At 38.2% G+C, this 7,827-nt stretch overlaps 1 pseudogene; it reads right to left on the reverse strand.

The window, feature by feature from the left end:
* Positions 1–3,800: 3,800 nt before the first annotated feature.
* Positions 3,801–5,792, reverse strand: LOC127529639 (protocadherin gamma-C5-like; annotated as a pseudogene).
* Between the last annotated feature and the right edge of the window lie 2,035 nt (positions 5,793–7,827).

The raw sequence follows: 7,827 nt of genomic DNA on the forward strand, positions 1-7,827 counted from the left end.
AGAGGAACAATTTTTAGTTCCTAAAAAACACACATGAAGGTTCAAGAAAGGTAAAAGTTTCCATAAGTAATCATGAGCTGATGAAAACAAATTTGTGAAATACCAGTGGGTTTGTGATTTTAGAGGGACTATTACTGTATATGATAACACAGTTTTCAGTTCAGGTTTTCTTGATCTTTTGTCCTATGCAGCTTAATATATATTAACGTTTTCTGTTTTGCCACATTTTAGGAATCTTTCCAAACCCCAAAGAACCAACGTCACATGCAAAGAACTCTACCTAGTTTGAAAAGGTTCTTTGCCAAGCAATTCTCCCTATCAGGAACCACACAACCCAGTAAAGTGCAATTAAAGACCCATTATTTTTAAGAGTCTACATGAAAAAGGAAAATTTAACCACCAGGTTGTAAATCTACACGAGAAGCCAACAATTCATCTTCCAAAATTGGCAAGTGGATAAGTAAAGTGGATTCAGCTCTCCACTCAGTGCTGGTAATGAGCTGTGGCTAAGATAATAAGAGTAAACACTTTACTAAAATAAAATAAAATATTTACCCCCATACCTGTGCAAACAGGGCCAGTTTAGTATATTTAATTAATATACGTGAATGATGTTAAATAAGTTTTCTGGACTAACAGCACAAAGAAACCTTTGATGTTTTTGTACACTCCCAAAAAAGCACTTTAAACAACATTCTCAGTCTGATTTTGGCCATACATACTGTATTACAGTGATGGGTGCATCACAAACTCAAATTAACTATGTAGGATTTCACAAAACACACATAAGTAAAAACAACACAGTGTTGGATAAGTGCAGTCAGAAAGCTACCACTTTTTAGATTCAACGTTATTACACACATACCATGATACACACCAACTCTTCCCAGATTTAGACACTAATGGAGACAGAAACTTTCAATCTTTAGTGTGACACAGCTTCTTTTTATTAATAGTAAATACCTGCCTTATTCTCCAGACTCCTCAATCAGTGAATGTCAAAAGTTGGCAATGTTAGGGTGTTTATATCTTGTTAGTAAATCCACCATATTCTTAAGTTGCCTACGGCATTTCAAGTTAGTCGTATTTTATAAGAGCATCCAAGGGAAAGTTAATTGACTAACATTCTACCTGCTGTTAGTTAAATATCAGGAAGACATTAAAAAACATATCAACTATTTCAATCAGATGAAGCTTACTGAAACACAGAAGAAAAACATTGCAGGGTGTGGAAAACCTAATTAAGACATTTGTGTTAATTATGTTAAAGGCTTAGCTTTTGTATATCATATAAGGCTGTCAAACGTGCATAACAGTTGATGACTATCTTGGCAGCTTCACATTTAAGCCGAAATACAGCTATGGAGAAGGCATCGGTTACCCCATTCTTGTGCAGAGAAGGCCAGTTTGGGATATTAAATTGACTGACATGAAGGATATTACAGGAAAACCACAAGATGTAGGGGTAGAAATGTATAAATAAGGAAATTTTACAAAATTTAAGTGCAGAATTTGAACCAGGGACTGTTTTATCTTTGTTTCCAGTTTCTTTACTTTAGATCAATTAGAAATCAGAGTTAACCATTGTGCTACCACCTTTGCTTTTTGACCATGCAATGTAGTACTAGGGTGTTGTACTTTCTCTACATTCATAATGACCATACAATTAAAGAGCTGCAATGCCTAATACAATATGAAGGTGCGTTTTAACCATTTTCACTTTCCATTTCATCATAAAACTTCATATGGGTTGTAACTGAAAATACAAGGGCAACTAAAAGTCAGTATTATGAATTATAAACTTTAAGCAGAAGTTCATGAAAAACTTTAACACTGAAAGGTAGAAATATGTGAGCTAATCAGGAAAACACAGTCAAACAATGAGAAAGTCAATTTAGCTACAGACAATGCTATCTTATAATCAAAAAGCAGAGGACTGGGGAGAAGCAGCATACAATACGCTAATCAATTTGAAAATAATTTGAAGACATATTGCAGAGATTATTTAACAATTCCTGGCCTCGACAATAATAAAGACCATGTTACTTTAAATGTGTAAAATTGATTGTATTTTAATTCAAGTAAGACTTGATTTACACAGAACCACTAAAAAATTAAAGATTTTTGCATATTATTAAATATTATTAGTTAAACTATGAAAAAGTTTTCTAAGAAACATAAGAAAAATTCTGATAAAAGATAATATAGATAAGTAAGAGCTTAAAATGTAGAAATGACTTCACACTTCACCTCTCAAACTTATATTAATCCAAGCAATTATGTATTTTCATTAACTGACATGCGTAAATCTCCACACACATCTAAATTTAATGCACCACTCAGGGAGAGAGATATGGAAGGTGCTATAAAAATATAAACTAAAAGAACTGAAGGATTATAAAGTGACACTATTACTAGATACTAACTTGCAAGTCTAACTTAAATAAGTATGGTTGAATTTTTGACAATACTTTTTACTTTGTCTGCTGTCACCAGCTGTTTATCAAGCAGTAGGATCAATATAACCACTTTACTACTTTGTAGCTTTAAATATAAAAGATTTAACAAACTAACAGCAAATCAAGTGGAATAATGATTAGTGATGCCTTACAGTTTTATGAAAATGGGTCAGGCCTATAGAGTTTGAATGTCCTCCCTGTTCCTTTCCTCCTCTAATGACATTTATCTGATCAATTGCTGAATCTAAACAAACCAACTATTTAAAGGAGTCCAGCCAGGATGGACTTTGGTGTTCCACAATTTTAAACGTTAGAGTTAAATTAAGTGTACTAGAAAATGTATGGACGGAAGAAAATATTTTTTAATACAAAAGCTAATGTATTTAAAATATGCCTTGCTTCACAAGTTCAACATTAAAGATGGATATTATTTCTATTTAGCCACTAGAATTCATTGGCTTATGACACAAGGAATAGAATTATCCATCCATCCATCCATCCATTATCCAACCCGCTATATCCTAACTACAGGGTCACGGGGGTCTGCTGTAGCCAATCACAGCCAACACAGGGCGCAAGGCAGGAAACAAACACCGGGCAGGGTGCCAGCCCACAGCAGGGAATAGAATTAATTAAGTACAAATATCGGTCCAAATATTTTGTTTGTGTAATAAGCATACAGTGGTGATCAAAACAAATCATTCCAATGCTCACCTGGTACTCTCCGTTCTCAAAGTCCTGTCCTGGTGTAGACGTGTTAACGGGACTCGCAATCTCCATAAAATCCGAAGCGGTCATAGACTTTGAGATGGTGAAATTGCTCGCGTCTGTCATCTGCGAGAAGCAGGACCTGTAAGACTGGCTCTGTGACAACATGTCACCCCCCACCACTTCCACGTATTTAATCGGCCCGTCAGAGTTCAACTGGATATGAAGGTTTCTCTGCGTGTTTTTCTCCCAGTCGGATCTGGTCCTTCCGTTAGAAAAAGAAATTGGCTTTGTTCCGCGCGCACTTTAGTACAAGAATGAAAAAAGTCAGAAACGAAATGGCAGAAACTGCAGCGAGTGATATAATCAGGTAAAGAGTGATGTCCTTTTTTGCCAAAGCTCGCGCTGTGCGACTTATCCCGAACATCTAACATGGGTTCAAGAGATCCTTCTTCCAAGGCGATCTCCAGTGATACCGTGGAAGATAGTGGTGGTTGTCCATTGTCCTTCATCTCTATCGTCAACCCCTGGATGGCCCCATCTTGCTCAGTCACCTCACGTCTCGTTCGGATCTCCCCCGTGTATTGTGATATGGTGTATAAAGGGTTAGCTGGCATTTCCAATAACCGATAAGAAATCCAAGCGTTGTGACCAGCATCAGCATCCACAGCTGTCACCTTAGTAACGAGGTGCCCCGCTTTTACAGATCGCTGATTTTCTGAAGAGGAAGAGATCCCATATCTACTGGGGGATAAAGAACAACTGGCGCATTGTCGTTTTCATCCAAAACAAAAATATGCACTGTGACGTTGCTGCGGAGTGAAGGAGAGCCACTGTCCATTGCCTGCACTTGAATTTGAACATTTTTAACTTGTTCATAATCAAATGCATTAAGGGTGTAGATAGTGCCATTTTTCTGAGTTGATGTACATGAAAGACGAGAGTGATATCCCCTGTGCACTGGTGTCCACAATCGAGTAGGATAGCTGGGAGTTGGAACCAACAATCTGGATCGGAGGCGCTCACAGCACACAGCACACTCCCCGGCGCGTTGTTTTCTTTTGTGTAGACTGCATATGAAGGCTGTGAGAAACTGGGGGGATTATCATTGACATCCAAGACGGTGATGGTTAACGTCTTCTTGGTGCTGAGTACTGGTGTACCCGAGTCCTTTGCTATGATGTCCACTTTATATTCTGGGAAGGTCTCCCGGTCCACTACTCCGTCTGTCACTAAAGCGTAATGATTCGCAAATGAAGGCTGCAGTTTAAAGGGGCGATCGGGATGCAACTGTAAAATCACTTTACCGTTGTCCCCCGAGTCTATATCTCTGGCTCGTATTAAAGCAACCACTGTCCCAACAGGGGCATTTTCTTGAAGCGGAGATGGTTAACGAGGTGAAAATTATTTCAGGAGCATTATCATTGATATCTACAATCTCAATATGGACTGTACAGTATCCTTCCATTTCTGGATTTCCCTTGTCCCCTGCACGGATGTCAAATTTATAGGAACTGGCCTTCTCGTAATCCAGTTGCTCCTGTATTGGTTATTTCTCCACCGATTTCACTTATATTAAACAATCTGCGGATAGCTTCAGGTGTGTGAACACCCAAGGAATAGATAACAGCGCCATTGAGTCCTTCATCCAAGTCAGTAGCAGTCACCTTCCCAACAACGGTTATCCTTTGGCGAATTCTCTTTCATAAAAAATTATAATCTGGTTTTTTCGAACTGGGGAATATTGTCATTAATGTCTAGAACGACGACCTGCATTTTCATAGTGCTTGATTTTGGCGGTGTTCCCCCGTCCACCGCTGTGATCTCCAGTGTATGGATTGGCAGGGTCTCTCTGTCAAGCGGCTTCTCTAGAATTAATTCGGGGACTCTGGAGCCATCGGTATTTGTTTTTAGTGTTCAAAAACAAAATATTCATTAGGACTGATAGAATAAGACCCGCAGTGCGTTAGAGCCAACGTCGGGATCGCTTGCACTCTCCAAGGGGAATCGCGCACCCGGCGTTATATACTCGGCAATTTTCAGCGTGCGCTCAGTAAAATGAAAACGAGGCGAATTATCATTTATATCTTGAATTTCTACATCAACTCGGTATAACTGTAAAAGGGTTTTCAATTATTATGTCCAGAGGCATTAGACAATTTGGTGTTTGCTCGCACATCACCTCTCGGTCAATCCTTTCCCCGATTACTAACTGCCTTTCTTCACATCTATAGAGAAATGCTGCTTACCAAATTCAGAAGCAATCCGCAGGTTACGATGGGGAAATTTGCGCAAGATGCAGTCCAAGGTCCTTCGCTATAACCCCAACAAAAGAGCCCTTGGTTAGCTCTTCGGGAACAGAGTAACGAATTTGTCCATTTATAAAATTCCAAGAAAGAACAATGTACATCCACAGCGTCTGCCATTGTTGTCGGCTACCACTTTTCATTTCCCAGTGATTAAAATTTATTTGCCGAATCAGTATTGCGGCAACCTTTCCACGATTAAATAAATAAAAACTCCTGCTGTACAATACCGCCAAACCATAGTTAAATTAGTAAGCAGAGAGAAACACAGTTGGTAAAATTAATTTTGAAATCCGCTGTTCTTTTCTTGGGTGTTCAAGAAGCGTTCTGTCTGCCGGCGTCTATAATGTGGAGCAGAGACAGAGGGAGGGAGTCGATCTCACAGAGCAGCGCGGCTTCTTATTGGCGGAGGGCACAGCTGCGTATTAGCCAATGGAGACCGAAATCTACTACAGGACTGCGTCAGCATAAAGCCCCGAGTTTATGGCACACATTTCAGCAGAACGCTCAGCTGCTTACGTCATTATCTTACTCTTTAGTTTCTTACTCTTTAGTTTCTTGGAACCTAAATTTCAATTAACCCTTTGCTTGAAATTAAGAAATATCATTGGGATATAAAATAAGACCTGTTTCTTCCTCAGTAAGAAATGATAATTTAGCCCATGTTATAGAATAGCAGTTTAATAACACTCTTAAAAGATGGATGTTTAAACTATATTTTAAAGAAACCCGATTCCCCTCTTTCGTGCCCTTCAAGCTGTTGGTGGTATTTGCAAAGGATGGATTTCAGGTCTAAAAGTGGCACTTTACATCTAAAAAATTAAATGAAATGTGTATAGTTCATCGAGTCACCGTAACACAGTCCTGACAATAATCACTTTGTTCAGCTATAAATCGTTCACATAAAAATATCTTTTATTATGCAAACAGTGTAACCCGTTTTCTTTCTTAAAAAAAAAAAACTCTTAAAGGGCAGTCACAGAGCAGACTGTCACTTATGATCTGCAGAATTAATACACATTTTCTATCTTTTAATAGAAAGTGTAGAAGGTTTCATATGCTGTAAAACTACGGTAACACGCGTATAGTAGTCCCTGGAGCACCACAGTGCTGCAGGGTTTTCATTCCGGGCCACCGTCTTAAATAGGAACATAACATAATATTTGCCTTAATCATGATTTATTTATTTAACTTGAACATCGGTCAGGCAATAAAGAGATACATAGGGGTCTTAAGCAGTCTCTGAGGACTACCATTTTCACTCCAACCAATTTCCTATTAACCTGTTAATGAAGAACATCACTTCATTATACAGCTTGTTAGTGTTCTCATTGTGCAATATCAGTCATGTTCAAAACTTTTTTTGTTTTTTTCTGGGTACCAACATCCAATTTTTTTTTTTTTTTGACAAAGCAGATTAGTATCTCAGACCTTCATTTTATTTTCTTTTCAGATATTTTATTAAGACAGACTTTGTCTGCAAGTGAGAGGTGCCAGGTCATGAATTGGGTTCACTGGCTGCATTCTCAGTGTTATTTTTGCTGCGCATTGCAGAAGAAATTAAACAATTAATATGGAAGTCAACTAAAATCAAGAAAACAAACTGTGTTACATTAGCATTAGTAACTGGTGGAATAATGGAGGAAAGTGTCTGAAATAAAAACCTGCTGTTACTACATCCCCCAGACCCCCCCCCCCCCCCCCCCCACAAATCCCCCCGCCCAGGAACTGCGTTTGATATTATGCCATAGGAGAACCAAATTTTGATTCCCAAAAAAACCATCCACATGAGGAAAACAGAAAGAATATTTATTTATTTAGATCCGAGGTTGCTTAAATATGTATGAATAGACAAAAGATTTGTGAAACACCAAAGGGTTCCTGACTTTCAAAGGGCTCCTGCAGCATACAATAACAAATACTATGTTCCGTTTTTTCCTGACCTGTCCGTTTATATGCATTAAACATTTCTGTTTTGTTCACACATTAGGATCTTTTTCGAAGCCCAAAGAACCAACTTCGTATGCAGAGAACCTTTCCCAAAATGAAATGGTTCTTTGTCAACCACGGATCCACACAACCCTGTAAAGTGTCACTCGAGGTATTCTTTTTAATATATTTAAGTCTGTAGGTATTAATTTCTGCTTATATAAATAAGTGACCATTTATGTCACCTCAGTGACTTCATTGTTTACTATAAGTAAAGCTAAGGCAGTTTTTTTAAGATGTTAAAATTACATTTGGAAAATCAAGAGGTTTGAATTAACATCCCAGTTGACAAAAAATCTCGGGCAAAGAACTTTTGAACAAAAATGTTCGACGGAAATTAAAACACGGCGCTGAAGCAGCTGTGT

Source organism: Erpetoichthys calabaricus, chromosome 11 (assembly GCF_900747795.2).
Source record: "Erpetoichthys calabaricus chromosome 11, fErpCal1.3, whole genome shotgun sequence".
Taxonomy (NCBI): domain Eukaryota; kingdom Metazoa; phylum Chordata; class Cladistia; order Polypteriformes; family Polypteridae; genus Erpetoichthys; species Erpetoichthys calabaricus.